The sequence below is a fragment of the Aethina tumida genome, chromosome 4, assembly GCF_024364675.1.
Source record: "Aethina tumida isolate Nest 87 chromosome 4, icAetTumi1.1, whole genome shotgun sequence".
Taxonomy (NCBI): Eukaryota; Metazoa; Arthropoda; class Insecta; order Coleoptera; family Nitidulidae; genus Aethina; species Aethina tumida.
Genome location: NC_065438.1, coordinates 17388560 through 17411811, shown reverse-complemented (window position 1 = coordinate 17411811; position 23252 = coordinate 17388560). Strand labels below are relative to the sequence as shown.

The window sequence follows — 23252 nt, the reverse complement described above, 5'->3', positions numbered from 1 at the left end:
CCATATAATATATACAACTTTATCAATTATAACACAAAATAAGTTAATGGAGTTGTAACGAATTAGATTGGACATTAAATATCCTATTTATAATGAATAAAAATCAGTGAAATAAAAATAAATGTTTAAGAATTCAGAAAAAATATTAAATATATTGATCATTTTGAACCATTAATGGGATGAACCTCTTTGATGAGCCAGACACCCATTGAGTAGCCTTGACATTGGTCCAATGAGTTGATCAATTTCTGACCTGACCAATGTTTGTAATAGGAGGACTGATCTTCGAAGTCTCTTCAAAGCAATCTCGCTGAACTTTCAGGGTGGTGGTTTTAACATTCACTTTTCGATTGAGGTCTTCCTCAACATCTCAAGACCTTCTTCATGTTCTCCTATACACCAAACAGTGCTTCGACTACGGTTCATTCAATTGATAATTTCTTCAAAAGAAGGTCTTAATACTTTTAAGCCAATAATTTTTCCTCCATCAAGGTCACTTAGATTAGTAATGATCATTTGAAATGATTTAAACAATCCTTACAAACGGTTTACATATAAATTTCGGAACTTGGAACTGAAGATCAATGTTAATTTTGGTCTCTTCTTCAAAATTAAACTCTTTCTTACGAAACAAAATGGGGAATGAATAAATTAAGTAATAGTCATGTGGCCAAATATCTGGACTACATGGTGAGTGAGGAAGGCCTTTCCATTTAACGTTTAGAAGCTTCCTTTGACATTTTAATACAACATGTTGTCTTCCATTCTCATGAAGAGGCAGTCTTTTCTATTGATTGAAGAAACTCATCTTTCATGAACTTGGTACCTTCTTCAAAGCATTCATTGCCATATTCAAACAATCTAAACCAAAAATAATATAAAAAGTTAACTTCAAGACCTTCTTCAGACAATGTTCCCCTATACTCCAAACAGTGCTTCAACTACGGTTCATTCAGTTGATAATTTCTTGAAATGAAGGTCTTTTAAGCCAATAATTTTCTCTCCATCAAGGTCACTTAGATTAGTAAAGATCAGTCGAAATGATTGTGACAATCCTTGCCAACGGTCTATATGTAAATTTGGAATCTTGGAACTGAAGATCAACCTTAATATTGGTCTCTTCTTCAAAATTAAACTCTTTCTTACGAAACAAAATGGGGAATGAACAAATTAATAATAGCCATGTGGATAAATATCTGGACTATATAGTGGGTGAGGAAGGCCTTTCTATTTAACATTTAGAAGCTTTCTTTGACATTTTAGAACAACATGTTGTCTTCCATTCTCATGAGGGGGCAGAATCCCTTTACTATTGAATGAAGAAACTCATTTTTCATGAACTTGGTATCTTCTTCAAAGAATTCATTGCCACATTCAAACCATCTAAACCAAAAATAATATAAAAAGTTAACTTCAGGACCTTCTTCAGACAATGTTCCCCTATATTCCAAACAGTGCTTCGACTACGGTTCATTCAGTTGATAATTTCTTGAAATGAAGGTCTTACCACTTTTAAGACAATAATTTTTCCTCCATCAAGGTCACTTAGTATTAATAAAGATTATTTGAAATGATTGAAGCAATCCTTGCCAACGGTCTACATATAAATTTGGCAACTTGGAACTGAAGATCAATCTTAATTTTGGTCTCTTCCTCAAAATTAAACTCTTTCTTACTAAACAAAATGGAGAATGAATAAATTAAGTAATAGCCATGTGGATAAATATCTGGACTATATAGTGGGTGAGGAAGGCTTTTCCATTTAACATTTAGAAGCTTCCTTTGACATTTTAGAACAACATGTTGTCTTCCATTCTCATGAGGGGGCAGAATCTCTTTACTATTGAATGAAGAAACTCATTTTTCATGAACTTGGTATCTTCTTCAAAGAATTCATTGCCACATTCAAACCATCTAAACCAAAAATAATATAAAAAGTTAACTTCAGGACCTTCTTCAGACAATGTTCCCCTATATTCCAAACAGTGCTTCGACTACGGTTCATTCAATTGATAATTTCTTGAAATGAAGGTCTTACCACTTTTAAGACAATAATTTTTCCTCCATCAAGGTCACTTAGTATTAATAAAGATCATTTGAAATGATTAAAGTAATCCTTGCCAACGGTCTACATATAAATTTGGCAACTTGGAACTGAAGATCAATCTTAATTTTGGTCTCTTCCTCAAAATTAAACTCTTTCTTACTAAACAAAATGGACAATGAATAAATTAAGTAATAGCCATGTGGATAAATATCTGGACTATGTGGTGGGTGAGGACGGCTTTTCCATTTAACATTTAGAAGCTTCCTTTGACATTTTAGAACAACATGTTGTCTTCCATTCTCCTGAAGAGACAGAATATCTTTTCTATTGATTGAAGAAACTCATCTTTCATGAACTTGGTACCTTCTTCAAAGAATTCATATTCCCCTATACTCCAAACAGTGCTTCGACTACGATTCATCCAATTGATAATTTCTTCAAATGAAAGTCTTAACACTTTTGCTCCAATAATTTTTCCATCCATCCAGGTCCCTTAGATGAGTAAAAAAACATTTGAAATGAATGAAAGAGTCCCTTAAATACAACATAAGTGTGAAACACACCAAATGTTGTTAAACTTGTACCACTGGATCTATGTGCTCAATTCCCGTCACGTAAAAAACTAATTAAATCACAAAAATTATAAAAGGTTAAAAAATAAAATTGAGGCTAACAGATATGTTGTTCAATGTGAATTAAAAATTCATAAATTCACTGGCATGAATGTCTCCCACGATAAATCATTCCCAGACGAATTGAAAACGGATCTTGATACATTGCAAAATTTAAACCACCGGAATACAATATTATCAGCACGTCGAATCAACAGCTTTTAATTTCTAAGATCTTGTAAAATGCAAGGGGGAATATTTCTTCGCACATCTCTCGTTCCCATCGTCCTCCAGTTCGCCGGTCCGTTGATTTCTAGACTGTCCGTTCCCGCAGACCGGAACCGCCCAAGAACTGCATACACCGACCGGAAATGCAGCGACATATTTTGATTTCGTTCAACCAATGCCGCATTACATCAATGTCGTTGTTAAGCATGCGTTGCCAATTAATTTGAATAAACTGATAAAGGGTGCCAAGATAACCGACGCCATTAACATACAATGAGGTGTAGTTTTTAGTTAATTACCCGGATTTATTATTGCACAGTACGTTTTATGAGTGCCATAGGTGCTCGAGTGCAGCGAGTTCCGTGGCTAGTCAAACATGCTAATGCCCTCCCGAAAACGGCGTACGCAAGGCGAAACGTACACAAAAGGCGGGAGGTCTTAAAACGCGGAACATATCCAGGCGCTTATGGAAATGCGATTATTTTAATACTTTCCTACAGCCACGGTGCACAACCGACGATATATCGCAGTTTGCTTCGCAAATATTAGCGACGAACAAACAGCGAGTTTTATCCTGAAACAATACGCGGCTGAGAATGTGCTTCATCAATTTCGGATGCGGGGCTGAAGGTATAATTCAATCGGATGAAAATTTTAGCTTTTATTAGTGCGCAAAAAAATACGCCGGCTAACTTTTTCTTTGACAATGTATTTTGTTGTTCCGTCAGCTAAAGAAGAAGAAAGAACTTATTTGTAATTGAATAAATTTTGAGGTACAATTGTGAAACTCCAAAAATGTATGATTTTTGACTTTTTATCAGCTGTAATTCAGCTAAATTTCGTTCAATAAGATGAAACATATAAGATTTAAATCTTACAGTACTTCTAAATACTAATCTATTACTCTTTTTATCATAAGATATATACTTTTTTTACAATCTTGTTCTGTAAGAGCTTTAAATGTTTGTAATTAGTTAAACTTTAAGATAAAAATGTGAAACTCAAAATATTTAACTATTTGATGACTTTTTTTAGTTCCATTTTCAAATTTTAAAAAGCTTTTTTGCTTCTTAAAATTTGCAAATGGAACAAAATTCTCAAAAATTGAATGATTTTTGTTTTCTCCAACAGTTGTAATTCAGCTAAATTTAACTCCATTGGTTGAAACATACAAAGATCTGAGTCTAACAGCAATTCTAAATACTAACTAATCTTTTCTTTTTTTTAACATAACATTTATGCATTTTGTACAATCATGCTCTGCAAGAGTTTTAAATATTTGTAACTGTATAAACTTTAACATAAAAATATGAAACTCGGAATATTTAACTATTTGTTGACTAAAAAAGCTTCTTAAAATTTGAAAATGGAACAAAATTCTCAAAAATTGAAAGATTTTTGTTTTTTCCAACAGTTGTAATTCAGCTAAATTTAATTCCATTGGATGAAACATACAAAGATCTGAGTCTAACAGCAATTCTAAATACTAATTAATCTTTTCTACTTTTTAACATAACATTTATGCTTTTTGTACAATCTTGGTCTGTACGAATTTTAAATATTTGTAACTGAATAAACTTTAAGATAAAAATATGAAACTCGGAATATTTAACTATCTGTTGACTAAAAAAACTTCTTAAAATTTGAAAATGGAACAAAATTTTCAAAAATTGAATGATTTTTGTTTTTTCCAACAGTTGTAATTCAGTTAAATTTAATTCCATTGGATGAAACATATAAAGATCTGAGTCTAATAGCAATTCTAAATACTAACTAATCTTTTCTTCTTTTTAACATAACGTTTAAGCTTTTTGTACAATCTTGGTCTGTAAGAGTTTTAAATATTTGTAACTGTATAAACTTTAAGATAAAAATATGAAACTCAGAATATTTAACTATTTGTTAACTACAAAAGCTTCTTAAAATTTGAAAATGGAACAAAATCCTCAAAAATTGGATGACTTGTTTTTTCCAACAGTTGTAATTCAGCTAAATTTAATTCAATTGGATGAAACATTTAAAGATCTAAGTCTAACAGCAATTCTAAATACTAACTAATTTTTTCTTCTTTTTATCACAACATTTGTGATTTTTGTACAATCTTGGTCTGTAAGGGATTTAAATATTTGTAACTGGATAAACTGTAAGATAAAAATGTGAAACTCAGAATATTTAACTATTTGTTGACTAAAAAAGCTTCCTAAAATTTAAAAATGGGATAAAATTCTCAAAAATTGAATGACTTTAATTTTTTTCCGACAGCTGTAATTTAGCTAAATTTAATTCAATTGGATGAAACATATAAAGATCTAAGTCTAACAGCAATTTTAAATACTAATCTTTTCTTCTTTTTATTATAAAACTTATACGTTTTGTACAATCTTGATCTGTAAGAGTTTCAAATGTTTGTAATGTTTGTAATTGGATAAACTAAATTTAGTTCAATTGGATGAAACATAAAAATCTAAGTCTAAATAAAAAACTCATTTAAATACTTTTCACCATGACATTTTTACTGTTTATCCATACTTGATTTTGTCATCTTTACAATGAAATATAATTTATCCCAATTAAAAAAAAAAATTCGAGTTCATCAAATTACTTAAAAAATGTAAAATAAATTAATTATAATACTAATCCAGTAAAGGTGCCCTTTTCAGATAATCATTTAAATACCTATCAATTAATTGTGTAACCGGCGCTTCGGAACCATCCTCCCGTGGACCCCACATACAAAATTCAGTAGCCGACAATTAATTATCGGCCGTTTAGTGCGGCACCGTTAAAACGATTCTCAGACTCGTCGGTCCATATGGCACATATAACATCGACGGTTTATCTCTTTCACAGTTTACACAAGACAACAAGGACGGCTCCACGTTTTTTTCTTTCTTTCTTTTCGTTCTCTTGTTGTTTTTGTATCGGGCGCCGTAGTGCCTTCCGACGTTATCACATGTAATTTAATAAATTAGTGATGGCTGTGTCACCAATTATTCAATGTAATTTAATAAAGAATGAGGACGGGATCGATGTCAATTTGTCTGGATTTGTGTCGAAATCCCCGGGTGGCGATGACTGCATCGATGTTTGTAGGCAATAACATAAAAATGGGGAGGCTGCGATGAAAGCTCTAATTGTTGCATTGGATTGATTTGTAAGATGTGGGTGGTGACGTGTTTATTTCATACAGTATAATCAATAATCTATTAATTATTTCACCATTTTCAGGCCTTAAATTGATCACGTGGATGATGACACAATCTTTCAAATACATAAGATGGGACATTCTTTGGAGATGTTTAAGTTGCTATCCTAAACTATTTTTAAATAAATATACAAAGAGTGTATTTTTACCATTTTCAGAAAATATTTATAATAATCAACTACTATTGGTGTGCTATGTTAATTTCTTGAAGCAGTCTCGTCGAACAAATCAAGATACAAAAGCATAAATATAAAATGGGAAAAAATTGTTAAAAATTGAACGATTTTGGTTTTTTTTTCAACAGAAGTAATTCAGTAAGTAATTTAATTCAATTGGATGGAACATATAAAGATCTAAATCTAACAGCAATTCTAAATACTAATCTTTTCTTCTTTTTTATTGTAACATTTATACTTTTTGTACAATCTTGATCTGTAAGAGCTTTAAATATTTATAATTGGATAAACTTTAAGATAAAAATTAGAAACTCAGAATATTTAACTATTTGTGGACTAAAAAAGCTTCTTAAAAGTTTAAAATGGAATAAAATTGTCAAAAATTGAATGATTTTTGTTTTTTTTTTTTTCAACAGAAGTAATTCAGCTAAATTTAATTCAGTTGGATGAAACATATAAAGATCTAAATCTAACAGCAATTCTAAATACTAATCTTTTCTTCTTTTTATTATAACATTTATACTTTTTGTACAAACTTCATCTGTAAGAGCTTTAAATATTTATAATTGGATAAACTTTAAGATAAAAATGTGAAACTCAGAATATTTAACTATTTGTGGACTAAAAAAACTTCTTACAAATTGAAAATAGAAAAAAATTGTTAAAATTTGAAAGATTTTTGTTTTTTTTTTTCAATAGCAGTAATTCAGCTAAATTTAATTCAAATGGATGAAACATATAAAGATCTAAATCTAACAGCAATTCTAAATACTAATCTTTTCTTCTTTTTATTATAACATTTATACTTTTTGTACAAACTTCATCTGTAAGAGCTTTAAATATTTATAATTGGATAAACTTTAAGATAAAAATGTGAAACTCAGAATATTTAACTGTTTGTGGACTAAAAAAGCTTATTAAAAGTTGAAAATAGAAAAAAATTGTTAAAAATTGAATGATTTTTGTTTTTTTTTTTTTCAACTGCAGTAATTCCGCTAAATTTAATTCAAATGGATGAAACATATAAAGATCTAAATCTAACAACAATTCTAAATATTAATCTTTTCTTCTTTTTATTATAACATTTATACGTTTTGTACAATTTTGATCTGTAAAAGCTTTAAATATTTGTAAATGGATAAACTTTAAAATAAAAATATAAATCAAAAAAAGCTTCCCAAAAGTCGATAATGGAAAAAAAATTCTCTAAAATTGGATTGAATAAACTTTATAATAAAAATGTGAAAATCAGAATATTTAACCATTTGTTGAATAAAAAAGAAAGAAATTTGGCAGAATTTGGACCAAAATGAAACTCGAAACCAGATTTTAAGTATGAGCAGAAAATGTGAGGATGTCATTCTTAGTAGAAGTAGAAAATAACAAAATTTGTTAATTTTTATTTTTCAAAAAAGCAATATTTTTAAAATAAAACCTATTTTTAAATAAATATACATTTATTTTTACCATTTTCAAAAAATATTAAAATAATCAATTATTCTTTGTGTACTACGTTAATTTTTTAGAGTAATCTCGTGGAACAAATCAAGGACCAAAAGCATAAATAACTTTTTCCAGTACCTAATAAAATATTCCAACTAGAACTTTGTTTACCTATCTCTGTATTTTGAGACGACTGGTGTTTTCAAGTAAACGAAACTTGTCTGATAAGCAATTTATTGGACAACTTTACTCGTACTATAATTAAATAATTTATTTGAAAAGTTTCAACCCGTTGAGATATTTCCAAGGGAAAAATAACTGGGGCTCAATTACGGGAAACAATAAATAACGTGCGGCTGGAACTGTCTATTTTTTAAGTACTTTATATTAAAATATTCACCACCTAAAAATGCTTCTACTAAGAGGCAAATAAAATTAACATAATCGCCGTATCATAAAGTTTACGGTCGGTCTATAAACGGGCAGTAAATAACAGTTAATTAACACAATTTTATTTTGCCTTTACCACTAAAAATCTCAGAAAATAGATCTTAATGTAGAGAGGGGAGGATATTGGGAAACCAATTAAGTGGAGCAACTAAATCCTCTTAACTTGAAACTAGGTAAAAATAAGTCGCAACTTTAACATTAATTAAATACTTAAAAATCAAACCTCGGTCGTGATTAATCCCATAACGTTGTAACTCAATAATTCATAGTACAAAATCATCCAAATTAGAGATAGTGGATTAAACATTACTAATTAATAGTACAATGGGAAGAGATGCTGATTCACTAGTGCCAGGAACTAATCACAATTATTGATTTATTGACAGATAATCATAGTAATTTGTCCGATAGGTGTGAGAATCATATTACATTGTACTAATTCATTTAACCCCCACAATTAGATTCAATAAAACTCCTCTGTAAACGTACGGTTATACTATTCACAGATTCATATTTTAATTAAACTTGTTAGAACCGACATTCCGAGGCATCCATTAACAAAGGGTGCATCAACCCGGATCGCATTAATTTTGATTCGTTGCTTATGATGCAGTGCCGGGCATCGATTTAAATAGGTCGCCGCCTTAAATCATTTACTTCCTGCTTCATACGTTATTACATGGCGAGGCGAAGATTGAAAACGCCGCCCCGGGAACAAAGCCCCCGAAGTATTGGCTTAGTTTAAACTTTTCCTTGAATTGGGGCATTACACCGTTCGACGCCCCCGAAATTGCCAGTACGAAGTCAAACAGTTTTCTTCACTTTTTTTGCTTGACTGTTTGATTTGAGTTCGAAGTTTTAATAGTATTAAAATATTTAAAGGTCGGGGGTTGAATGGCTTCGTTTTTTGATTTTGAGTTATTATGTTATATTAATAAATGACGATTCAAGGAGTACTCAACGAATTAATTATTCCTTTGGTTATTTAGCTCTTATATTTTGGCACCCCCTCAACCATTTATTGATAAATATCTCATAAAACACTCAAAAAAAAAAGAAAATAATAATTATTATTGTACAAACCACCCTAAAGGATGCCCTAAGTACAATTTCAACTTAACCCAATGTAGCTAACATATTGTTCCTGCTTATTACGTATGAAGACAGTAGTTGAATAGTGGAATTATTGGATTCGAAAGGCTTTAATTTGAACACCCTTCATCCATTTCATTTGACTCATGCTTAGTGAACACAGTTAAGTTAGTTAATGTATTACTTCCATCTTTTCCAAATGCATTTGTACCATATTAAACAACGAAAACAACGAAGACTCCGCCATTTGACCCTCACCCCCAGCCCCCCAAGTATTAAAACAAACAAAAACAGACAACGTTTCGCTAATTAAATTTCGCCAGTTCGGAATTAGCGAACCGGCGGGGGTGTTCCGGGTGAGTACGTGTCGATCCCGGGGCTCCGGTGCGACGTCGTCCCGGACCCGGGGAGCGATTCCGTGCACATTCGGGACTCGGATAGTTTAATTTTCGTTTCGGCGAATGCAAATATTGACGTGCGCTAACTAATTTGCCGGCATCAAATACAGGTGTCAGGTGCGTTTCACTTTCTGGGACCGGCGGGCGTCTGGCCCGAATGGCCGGAGGGGTGGCTCGCCGCTCGTTCGAACGCGATCGCTGATTGGAAATTGTCTTCGGTGGCGTGTTCCTTTGTGCGAATTTTGAAAAGTCGCCCGTCGCGTCTCGTGCCCTCGGCTCCGGTCTGAATGGCGGAATTAGACGTGGGTGAGGACCTTGGAGGCAAATCCTTCATAGCTAGGCGAAGTGTGCGACATCAGATTAACACTTAATTGCTTTAAGTACCATTGTATAAAACTGTATCAATTAAGGGGGAAGCGGCATTACGATTATTTGAGTTGAATACGTGCAAGTTTAGTGCTCAAACTAAAAGATAATTGGGATAATTTAATGATTTTCATTATCTTCACAAAACGTTTGACTGAATGGGTAGAATTGATTAATAAAGTAATTATTAAACAAAAATATCACAAACTTTTTTGTCGCCCTTTTAATGGGATACAGTAGAGGCCACAATTCTAGCAACTTAAGTAAAATATATGAAAAAAAAGGAGATTTCCTCTTTTTTTCTATTCTTCAATGTACAAAATTATAGCAACTTTTTACTTTATGGTTTTTCATTGCTCTCTGTAAATTTAAATCTATTATTTACTAGTCGTTTTTTGCATATTATGATTATTTAATAATTAATGAAGGTGAAACTTTAAGAAAAAAGTATGAAGACAATAAATAATTGAATACTGGAACTGTTGAATCCAAGGGAGTTCAATTTGATGAGAATAACTTCCATTTGATTATTTTTACCCTTTGGCACAATCAAACTCTACAATTTTGAGATTTAAAGATATATATAGTCAAAGGGACGTTATTCTAATCAAATAAAATTAAATTGGATTTAATAATTCCACTATTCAACAACTGTTTTCATACCTTAATGTCAGCTTTAATGAATTAAAGTTGAAATTCTACTTAACATCCTCTAGAATTCCACGAGGATACAATCTTAAGGGCAAATAGTAAAAGTAGTCAAGTTGACGTTATTCTCATTAAATTAAACTATCGTGGATTCATCAATTCCACTGTTCAACTACTGTTTTCATATCTTAATGTCAGCTATAATGAGTTGAAGTTGAATTTCTATTTAGCATCCTCTAGAATGCCACAAGGATTCAGTCTTGAGACCAAATGGTAAAAGTAATCAAATGGACGTTATTTTTATCAAATTAAACTTCCTTGGATTTAATAATTTCACTAGTCATTGTCTTTATATCTTAATGTCAGCTTGAATGAACTGAAGTCGAAATTCTACTTAACTTCCTCTAGAAGGCCACGAGAATACAATCTTGAGGGCAAATGGTGAAAGTAGTCAAGTCGACGTTATTCTCATCAAATTAAGCTATTATGGATTCACCAATTCCACTCTTCAAATACTGTTTTCATATATTAATGTCAGTTATAATGAATTGAAGTCGAATTTCTATTTAGCATCCTCTATAATACCAGAAGGACTCAATTTTGAGATCTAAAGCTATAAAGAGTCAAATGGACATTATTTTCTCCAAATTAATCTGCCTTGGATTTAACCATTGGGCTTAAGTATAGGACAGGGAACAGCTATTTTATTAACAATTATAGATAGAATTTAAATATCCAAAAGTATATAGTATGTTCCCTTGAAAATAAAAAAATTATTAATGTTTTAAGATATACAAAATTAAACGTAAATAACGAACATCTTGTACAAAATTTTGGAGTACTAATAATGGCTTCTTATAGGATGGTTTTGATGACTTTTCAGACATTTTCGACAGACCATCAACCTGTCAATTTTTTTGAAAAAAAATTAATAACTCAAAAATCACTGGGTTTAGATATAGGACATGGTGTAGTCATTTTATCTGCAAATACATAAAAAATTTAAAAATCCAAATATATACATGGTATTCCATTGAAAATAACAAAGTTAAATTTCTAATTAATAAGTTAAGTGAATCATCCTGTTTTTGATAGATGGGATAGAACTCATTCATCATTTTGAAGCTTTCTTTAATTTTTTAATGCTAGCAGTAGATAGTTCCATTTATATTTTGCCTTTTTGGTAATTAATCAATATGTAGTCATCAAAATTTTGTTTAGGTTTCACCAGATTAACTAGCTTCAAATCTGGTCAATGAATTTGCAAAATTGATCAGTCTCAGTTGCTTTGCCCACAAGGATATAATTGTGCATTGTCAAACACGTTTAATTTATGTGGAATCAATTTGTCCAATTTTTCATGGTAATTCATCGCAGTTTAATGACATGTACAAGATTAGTTAATTTCTTCATTCATATAGTTTTCAGGATGACATTCTTCACCTTCAGTGCTTTTATTGTCACTTTTAAACCGACGAAATTTTGTTACTTTAAACACATTTTTAAAGCCAACAAATATATTAAATACAATGTAGGGAAAAACTAAATAGCATAGTTAGAAAAGCTTTCAAATAATATATAAAAATATGTGCCAGTTATATTTTTCCCTTTTTATCTGCAGAAAACACCTTGAGCCTTTATTTAAGATGAGACGATATATTACATTTCGTCCATGCACCCTTCGAAATCAGTGTATTCTCCATCGTTCCATGCCATATTTATAACCACTTAGATACGGTATCGACTTTTTGAATTATAAACCATCTTGACCGGCTATTCTGCCTTGGATCTTCCCTAGCCGGCATCGAACACAAAATCAAATTGTGAGAAATATTACGACGTACCGAAAATAATAAATTCTAAAGCAAGGCTTGGCGGGTTGCAGTCCATACATTTTGCACCACAGTTTTCTAAAATTTATTATTGTTTACTTTTCGGTTACATTTCAATCCGTGGAGCTGGAAGAGAATCGATTGGCCAAGATTTAACATCATAAAACCGACGATTGGTTTAACTTTGAGTAATTGAGAGCAGTTTTTGCCAAAGCTTCAGCCACATTGATTTGTTTATTGAATTCGGTTTCGGGATCGAATTAATTAATTTCTCGTATTTCCGTTAGTCCTTCAGTTCGCGATAAAATGCAAGAAACCAATTAAGTTTAGTAGTGAAAAGCTAATTGCCATTGAATTCTGGTAAATATTCAGTGTTTGTGTAACGTTCCCGGTGACGCCCCGGCAAACGGATGCCGTCAAACAAGTCGGTTGTTTTGTGTGTTCGGCTTAACATTGTCGACAACTTTATTGACTCCAGCAAATAAACGGACAGATTTTCAAATGCACGATCGAGCTTCAATACTATTTGTATTTTATTTGCCGGTACAAGTGTTCAATATCCCAAGAATATTATGTACACAGACGAGGGTGTTTCCGCACGAACAACTTTCCTGCAAACGAAAAAATTATTCAGACCCGCAACACAAAATGATTATTTTATGGGACAGTTTACGATTTCATTATCGCGTAGACAGAAAACAGTGCGGTCCATTATCGCATCACACATATTTCAATACGATGCCATCTCATTCATAAAAACCACTTGGAAGTAATGAAGTGCCTTTTATCCGGTCCATTTTATGCTGTATTCGCAAGTAATATTTCATTATCTTTAATTAATACCTTGGGGTAAATTAAATTTAACCCGTGTAGTACTGCGGCAGCCACCATGAAATCTCTCCAAAACCACTGAAAAGTATACCAATTAAATAATGAATAAAATTAATAAATTTACATAAAAGGGTCAGTTCGTTCTTGGTTTAATGGTTTTTTTACATGGGAGGGAGCGATATCAAGTGCCCGGATCTCGAAATAGATTTATTGTGAGCAGGTTTTTCTTGTACCCGGCGTTTTATTGCTTGTTGCCATCGAACCCGTGTTAATTCGACTACTCAATGATAATAATTGTCTAGCAGAACTTACATTTCAATAACTTGACGAAATAATAAGCTTAACCATAACAATAAACATACTTTATTAAAATTTTTACACATTGTTGTGTTCAATGACCTAAATGTTTTTGTGTCGAAAATATAAGGTTATGTTTACTATTCTGACAGGGAAATAGGTAAAACTGCATTATAGCGGCCTAAAATTAAGTTGGTAACTCTGAAACCTCGAAATTGCAACGTTGCCGCTATGAATTTTTATATTTCGTAACATTTCATTTCTTACATGTGTTTACGTATATCCATTTATTTTGGCCATCTTTATAAAAGGAAAATTAATTTTAAATTTGAAAAATTCTGATTTTTGCGGTTTTATGTAATTACTAAATAGATGATTTTCAAAAAAAAAAAAAAAGAAATGGAAACCTAACCTAACCTAACCTAATCTATTTTTTTTGGAAATATTTTCAAAAAAAAAATGTCAATAACGTTTATATTTTTTATGAAATGAAATCCTAGAGGAGAAATAATTTTAAATTTGAAAAATATTGACTTTTTGAGTTTTTTTCTTGAAATTAACATATTTATTATTTCAATCTTTTTAGTTTTGTTCCAAAATTTGTAAATATTTTTACAATAATAAGATTTTCAAATATTTATGTAATAACAAAAATGTTCTATTTTTGGTGAACTTCCTGAAAAAAATAGGTTAGGTTAGGTTTGGTTTCTATTTCTTTTTTTTAATACTCTATTTTTGATAAGCTTTCTCTAAAAAAATATAAAATTATATGAATTTTTGTCAATAACGTTTTTATTTTTTATGAAATGAAATCTTAGAAAAGAAATAATTTTAAATTTGAAAAATATTGACTTTTTGATGTTTTTTCTTGAAATTAACATATTTATTATTTCAAACTGTTTAGTTTTTTTCCAAATTTGTAAATATTTTAACAATAATAAGATTTTCAAATATTTACGTAGTAACAAAAATGTTCTATTTTTGATGAACTGAAAAAAAAAATAGGTTAGGTTAGGTTCACGCCAAAAATAAACTTCAAAATTGGTAGTTTTACAAAAATTTTAGTTAGACCATCAATCTGTCAAAATTTTTGGAAAAACATAGATAACTCAAAAACTATTGGATTTAGGTATAGGACATGGTACAGTCATTTTACTTGTATTTACATGTAGAATTTAAAAATCCAAGAATATACTGGGTGTTGGTGAACATAACAAAGTTGATGTCACTTCCGACAAAGCCGGAAATGAAATTTGTTTCAAAGTAAATTAGAAAAATAGTTCAGTTCAAGTTAAAATTGCTATAAAAATTTAAAATCAATACATTTTTCCGTCCTCCATCAACTTCTAATGAATAAGTCATGCGAATCACCCTGTATATTACAGATATTTCTCCGTCTGTCCTTTGTACATTTTTGTTATTGTCCAATTTTTATGTAACAAGTGATATAATGCCAAAAAGGAAATAAAACTGAGATTTATCTCTTCTTCTGTTCCAAGAACTCAAAATTATTTTTCCCACAGCATAATTTTGTTTGTGGATAGAATGTTGACAAGAAATTAAACGTAAATTACTTTTCCGGTATTTAATATTTAATAAACGGTTTATTCCATTTTACTACTTATCGATAAATACCATAAAGAAATAAATAATCTTCTAAGGTAAATCTAGAACCTCAAATGCTTAAGATTAATTAATTCCATCCAGTTTATCGAATATAAGTTTAATAACTTCTCTAATTACTGAAGCAAAGGGATTTCATAAAAAAGATTAATGTATTTCCCCCGATAGATAAATCACATTTTGAGCCAATTATTTATTGTAGAAATCTGATCCGACATTTTTCTTTTAAGAATTCAATATTGTCCACTTGCAACAAAGGATTTTACACTTGTTTTGTGTCCGTGCCAAGACTGTAAATGAAACACTGGTCAATATGGCTTACAATAAAAACAAATCAATAGTGTAACCGATGATAAATAAAATATAGATTTTCGTAACTGATTTATTGGCTCTCGTCCAAAGTTTCGGCGCTTATTGTTTGGCCCAAAATACACAACGACAAAATTATACGGCTGTCCCGTAAAAAACTCATTAAGTCTTAAAACCGTATAGCTTTTCGTAATATTTAACTTAGTTCACTGTCTGGAGGTTGATTTATACCTTTGAATTACAGACAGACAGTGGAAAACACACTCGCACAACCCCTCGGACAAATTGACCTAATTTATTTATTTTTTTCCCACACCACGTGACTAATGTACGCCTGTGGAGAAGGAGTTGTTCGTCTGGCAGATTATAATGATCGCTCTATTTGTTTAAAACTTTAATCTCTGACGAGGCTTTTTCGGAACCGACCGTGTACATCACAAGCAACATGATAATTGCGAAAGCCTTTTTGCCTCCTTATAATATATTGCCGGCTCCGTACAACAACCAGAAATTACGCCGAGTAAATCACAATTATTTATTAAGAAGGCATAAAAGCAAACGTGAAATGTGGGCCCCGTTTTGTAAATGAAAACGTACACGGTACAGGGAAGGGGGATGGAGGAATCTAACATAAATTTTTGGGTGGAAAAAAGCGGACGTTTGTTATTAAATTCGCAGTAGTCGTCCATCTCCGCCAACCACAAAGACACGATCCGCAGTCGCATACACACGTAATTTCACTGTCGGGAGTTAATGTAGCAAATCCCGTGGAACTTTGCAGCGATTCGAAATCGGCCGCAGTGCCACGACGAATTGAGCCACGTCCAATCGGTATCAAACGAGATCACAGGCTTTTGGCTAATGCATCCGACCCCCGCTGGTGGAACACACGTACGTATCCCGACATCATTATCCAATTATTTCCGCAAAGAATCCGGCAGCCATTGGTCATTGTCAATGCGACAATTGGACCGTGCAGTGGAAAAGGTGAGTTTTGCCGGTTTATTTTGGAATTTTTGAGGCCGGGGATTAATAAAATATAAATGTCCAATAAAATTAAGATTGGTCATTGTTAATACAAGACAAAAATTTGGTTTTACTGTTTTAATTTTAGTTCCACAGAGTTAATAAAATTCAACACAGGAACAAGTTTAAAAAACCATGAAGCTAGGTTACTGGAATGTTTTTTATTAATCTCGCCACACTGGACATTGTTAAAGTGATAATTGTACCATATAAGACTTAAATTTAGTTTTACTGTTTTATTTTGAGTATGTCAGAGTTAATAAAATTCAAAACAAGTATGATAAGTTTAAGAAAACTTGAAGCTAAGTTACTGGAATGTTTTTTATTAATCTGACCCCACTGGTGATCGTTAAAATGATAATTGTATCATTCAGACACAATTTTAGTTTTACTGTTTTATTTTTAGTATCTCACAATTAAAAAAATTCAAAACAAGCATGACAAGTTTAAGAAATCATAAAGCTAAGTTACTGGAATGCTTTTTAATAATCTGGCCACACTGGACATTGTTAAAGTGATAATTATATCATATAAGACTTAAATTTAGTTTTACTGTTTTATTTTGAGTATGTCAGAGTTAATAAAATTCAAAACAAGTATGACAAGTTTAAGAAAACTTGAAGCTAAGTTACTGGAATGTTTTTTATTAATCTGACCCCACTGGTGATTGTTAAAATGATAATTGTATCATTCAGACACAATTTTAGTTTTACTGTTTTATTTTTAGTATCTCACAATTAATAAAATACAAAACAAGCATGACAAGTTTAAGAAATCATAAAGTTAAGTTACTGGAATGTTTTTTAATAATCTGGCCACACTGGACATTGTTATAGTGATAATTGTATCATATAAGACATAAATTTAGTTTAACTGTTTTATTTTGAGTATGTCAGAGTTAATAAAATTCAAAACAAGTATGACAAGTTTAAGAAAACTTGAAGCTAAGTTACTGGAATGCTTTTTATTAATCTGACCCCACTGGTGATTGTTAAAATGATAATTATATCATTCAAACACAATTTTAGTTTTACTGTTTTATTTTTAGTACCTCACAATTAATAAAATTCAAAACAAGCATGACAAGTTTAAGAAATCATAAAGCTAAGTTACTGGAATGCTTTTTAATAATCTGGCCACACTGGACATTGTTAAAGTGATAATTGTACCATATAAGACTTAAATTTAGTTTTACTGCTTTATTTTGAGTATGTCAGAGTTAATAAAATTCAAAACAAGTATGACAAGTTTAAGAAAACTTGAAGCTAAGTTACTGGAATGTTTTTTATTAATCTGACCCCACTGGTGATCGTTAAAATGATAATTGTATCATTCAAAACACAATTTTAGTTTTACTGTTTTATTTTTAGTATCTCACAATTAAAAAAAAATCAAAACAAGCATGACAAGTTTAAGAAATCATAAAGCTAAGTTACTGGAATGCTTTTTAATAATCTGGCCACACTGGACATTGTTAAAGTGATAATTGTACCATATAAGACTTAAATTTAGTTTTACTGTTTTATTTTGAGTATGTCAGAGTTAATAAAATTCAAAACAAGTATGACAAGTTTAAGAAAACTTGAAGCTAAGTTACTGGAATGTTTTTATTAATCTGACCCCACTGGTGATCGTTAAAATGATAATTGTATCATTCAGACACAATTTTAGTTTTACTGTTTTATTTTTAGTATCTCACAATTAATAAAATACAAAACAAGCATGACAAGTTTAAGAAATCATAAAGTTAAGTTACTGGAATGTTTTTTAATAATCTGGCCACACTGGACATTGTTAAAGTGATAATTGTATCATATAAAACATAAATTTAGTTTTACTGTTTTATTTTGAGTATGTCAGAGTTAATGAAATTCAAAACAAGTATGACAAGTTTAAAAAAACTTGAAGCTAAGTTACTGGAATGTTTTCTATTAATCTGACCCCACTGATGATCGTTAAAATGATAATTGTATCATTCAGACACAATTTTAGTTTTACTGTTTTATTTTTAGTATCTCACAATTAATAAAATACAAAACAAGCATGACAAGTTTAAGAAATCATAAAGTTAAGTTACTGGAATGTTTTTTAATAATCTGGCCATACTGGACATTGTTAAAGTGATAATTGTATCATATAAGACTTAAATTTAGTATTACTGTTTTATTTTGAGTATGTCAGAGTTAATGAAATTCAAAACAAGTATGACAAGTTTAAGAAAACTTGAAGCTAAGTTACTGGAATGTTTTTATTAATCTGACCCCACTGGTGATCGTTAAAATGATAATTGTATCATTCAGACACAATTTTAGTTTTACTGTTTTATTTTTAGTATCTCACAATTAATAAAATACAAAACAAGCATGACAAGTTTAAGAAATCATAAAGTTAAGTTACTGGAATGTTTTTTAATAATCTGGCCACACTGGACATTGTTATAGTGATAATTGTATCATATAAGACATAAATTTAGTTTAACTGTTTTATTTTGAGTATGTCAGAGTTAATAAAATTCAAAACAAGTATGACAAGTTTAAGAAAACTTGAAGCTAAGTTACTGGAATGCTTTTTATTAATCTGACCCCACTGGTGATTGTTAAAATGATAATTATATCATTCAAACACAATTTTAGTTTTACTGTTTTATTTTTAGTACCTCACAATTAATAAAATTCAAAACAAGCATGACAAGTTTAAGAAATCATAAAGCTAAGTTACTGGAATGCTTTTTAATAATCTGGCCACACTGGACATTGTTAAAGTGATAATTGTACCATATAAGACTTAAATTTAGTTTTACTGCTTTATTTTGAGTATGTCAGAGTTAATAAAATTCAAAACAAGTATGACAAGTTTAAGAAAACTTGAAGCTAAGTTACTGGAATGTTTTTTATTAATCTGACCCCACTGGTGATCGTTAAAATGATAATTGTATCATTCAAAACACAATTTTAGTTTTACTGTTTTATTTTTAGTATCTCACAATTAAAAAAAAATCAAAACAAGCATGACAAGTTTAAGAAATCATAAAGCTAAGTTACTGGAATGCTTTTTAATAATCTGGCCACACTGGACATTGTTAAAGTGATAATTGTACCATATAAGACTTAAATTTAGTTTTACTGTTTTATTTTGAGTATGTCAGAGTTAATAAAATTCAAAACAAGTATGACAAGTTTAAGAAAACTTGAAGCTAAGTTACTGGAATGTTTTTATTAATCTGACCCCACTGGTGATCGTTAAAATGATAATTGTATCATTCAGACACAATTTTAGTTTTACTGTTTTATTTTTAGTATCTCACAATTAATAAAATACAAAACAAGCATGACAAGTTTAAGAAATCATAAAGTTAAGTTACTGGAATGTTTTTTAATAATCTGGCCACACTGGACATTGTTAAAGTGATAATTGTATCATATAAAACATAAATTTAGTTTTACTGTTTTATTTTGAGTATGTCAGAGTTAATGAAATTCAAAACAAGTATGACAAGTTTAAAAAAACTTGAAGCTAAGTTACTGGAATGTTTTCTATTAATCTGACCCCACTGATGATCGTTAAAATGATAATTGTATCATTCAGACACAATTTTAGTTTTACTGTTTTATTTTTAGTATCTCACAATTAATAAAATACAAAACAAGCATGACAAGTTTAAGAAATCATAAAGTTAAGTTACTGGAATGTTTTTTAATAATCTGGCCATACTGGACATTGTTAAAGTGATAATTGTATCATATAAGACTTAAATTTAGTATTACTGTTTTATTTTGAGTATGTCAGAGTTAATGAAATTCAAAACAAGTATGACAAGTTTAAGAAAACTTGAAGCTAAGTTACTGGAATGTTTTTATTAATCTGACCCCACTGGTGATCGTTAAAATGATAATTGTATCATTCAGACACAATTTTAGTTTTACTGTTTTATTTTTAGTATCTCACAATTAATAAAATACAAAACAAGCATGACAAGTTTAAGAAATCATAAAGTTAAGTTACTGGAATGTTTTTTAATAATCTGGCCACACTGGACATTGTTAAAGTGATAATTGTATCATATAAAACATAAATTTAGTTTTACTGTTTTATTTTGAGTATGTCAGAGTTAATGAAATTCAAAACAAGTATGACAAGTTTAAAAAAACTTGAAGCTAAGTTACTGGAATGTTTTCTATTAATCTGACCCCACTGATGATCGTTAAAATGATAATTGTATCATTCAGACACAATTTTAGTTTTACTGTTTTATTTTTAGTATCTCACAATTAATAAAATACAAAACAAGCATGACAAGTTTAAGAAATCATAAAGTTAAGTTACTGGAATGTTTTTTAATAATCTGGCCACACTGGACATTGTTAAAGTGATAATTGTATCATATAAGACTTAAATTTAGTTTTACTGTTTTATTTTGAGTATGTCAGAGTTAATGAAATTCAAAACAAGTATGACAAGTTTAAAAAAACTTGAAGCTAAGTTACTGGAATGTTTTCTATTAATCTGACCCCACTGATGATCGTTAAAATGATAATTGTATCATTCAGACACAATTTTAGTTTTACTGTTTTATTTTTAGTATCTCACAATTAATAAAATACAAAACAAACATGACAAGGTTAAGAAATTATAAAGCTAAGTTACTGGAATGTTTTTTTAATAATCTGGCCACACTGGATATTGTTAAAGTGATCATTGTACCATATAAGACTTAAATTTAGTTTTACCGTTTTATTTTGAGTATGTCAGAGTTAATAAAATTCAAAACAAGTATGACAAGTTTAAGATAAGTTGAAGCTAAGTTACTGGAATGTTTTTTATTAATCTGACCACACTAGACATTGTTAAAATGATAATTATAACATGCAAGTCTCAAAATTAGTCTTACTGTTTTATTTTTAGTATCTCAGAGTTAATAAAATTCAAAACAAGTATGACAGACAAGTTTAAGAAATCATAAAGCTGACATGCGGTGCTGATTAGGAGAAATTTTATAACGAACCATATAGACATAGCACCACCTCTAAATCTTTCGCAGCCCGAATCCGGGGACCGTGTCCGACGGACAAGCGTAACACAAATTTCATCCGGGGGAACACGTGCAACGTCGATCCAATAAAGATCCGAAATCAGCGTGAACAGTGCACTATTCCGGACGTAATGCGGTCGCTTGCAAAAACCATCCTCGCATCGGTGTTTATCCCAGCAATGTGATATTGCTTGCAGACGTCCGAAAGCCGGACCGAATTTGTGTGTACGTATGTGCCATGTGTCAGATTTATGCTGGCAAACAGTAGTTGTGTCCGGCCTGGGCCGCATAAAAAAAAAACACTGGCACACATTTAATTAAATCTCAGTTTAAGGGGGGATTTATGCGCCTAGCTTTGGGATTATTTATGTTTTGTATGGATTAACACTCTTTTTAATTTATCCACGGTCGCGGGCCAATAGGAAGAAACCGGAATTTAATTTGGACCAGTTTTACTCCGGTCTACGTAACAATTTATAACCGCATGAGCTTTTATTCTTTTGCAGACTGAGAACGAAAAAAAAAAGCGATGTTATTAATTGAATCGCTTAAGTTTTTTGCCATAACTTGGGATAATTAAAAAAAAAATGTCTGGCATTATGATGAGACGTCACACAGTAATTCAGCTTCATTATTTCATAAAGTCGTATTTGTTTTGTATTTTATTAAGTCTGGTGCTACTTAAAATACAACAGTGAAACTAAATAGTCTTATTGACAATGCCTAATGGGGGTGCATTAAGATAAAATGTTCTTGAAAATTAGCTTCACGATTTCTTAAAGTCGTGGGGCTGTTTTGAATTTTATTAACTCTGAGGACTAAAATAAAACAATACAATTTTGACATTAACAACGACTGATGGCGGTGGATTAAAAAAAAATATCTCAGTAATTTTGCTTTATGATTTCTTAAATTTGCCACATTTGTTTTGAACTTTATTGACTCTGAAATGAATGAAAGAGTAAAACTAAATATTTGTCACTTTAACAATGGCGATACAATTATCACTTTAACAATGACCAATGGGGGTGGATTAAGAAAAAACATTCCAGTAACTTAGTTTCATGATTTCTTAAACTTGTTTTGAATTTTATTAACTCTGAGATACTTAAAATAAAACCGTAAAACTAAATTTATGTCTTACACGACACAATTATCACTTTAACAATGATCAGTAGGGCCATATTAATAAAAAACATTCTAATAACATCGTTTCATGATTTCTTCAACTTGTCATATTTGTTTTAAAACTTTTATTAACTTATTAATTAATAAAACAGTAAAAATAAATTTGTGTCTTGCATGATACAATTATTTCTTTAACAATGACCAATGGGGCCAGATTAATAAAAAAACATTCCAGTAACTTAGCTCCAAGATTTTTTATAATATTGTAGTACAAAGCAACGCTGACTTTATTATTTTTTAAACATATTTGTTATCTAAATATATTAAATATAATTTTAATTTACATTTATAAATTCATATTTTAAACTTTAGCTATAAATTTTATTTTACAAGAAAATATTAAAACAAAAATTTTAGTTCAAAATAACAGCACAAAAATTAAATAGGTGTATGTGTTTGTTCAGAAATCGTAAGAATTGGTTTATTCCATATTTCTGTTGATCGACGGTTCAC

The 23252-nt window shown here is 30.4% G+C and overlaps 1 protein-coding gene across 1 annotated transcript in view; it reads right to left on the bottom strand.

The window, feature by feature from the left end:
* Nucleotides 1-23252, bottom strand: part of LOC109601972 (leucine-rich repeats and immunoglobulin-like domains protein 1) — a 121925-nt gene that overhangs the window by 47033 nt on the left and 51640 nt on the right. The gene's annotated exons all lie outside the window — the stretch shown is intronic.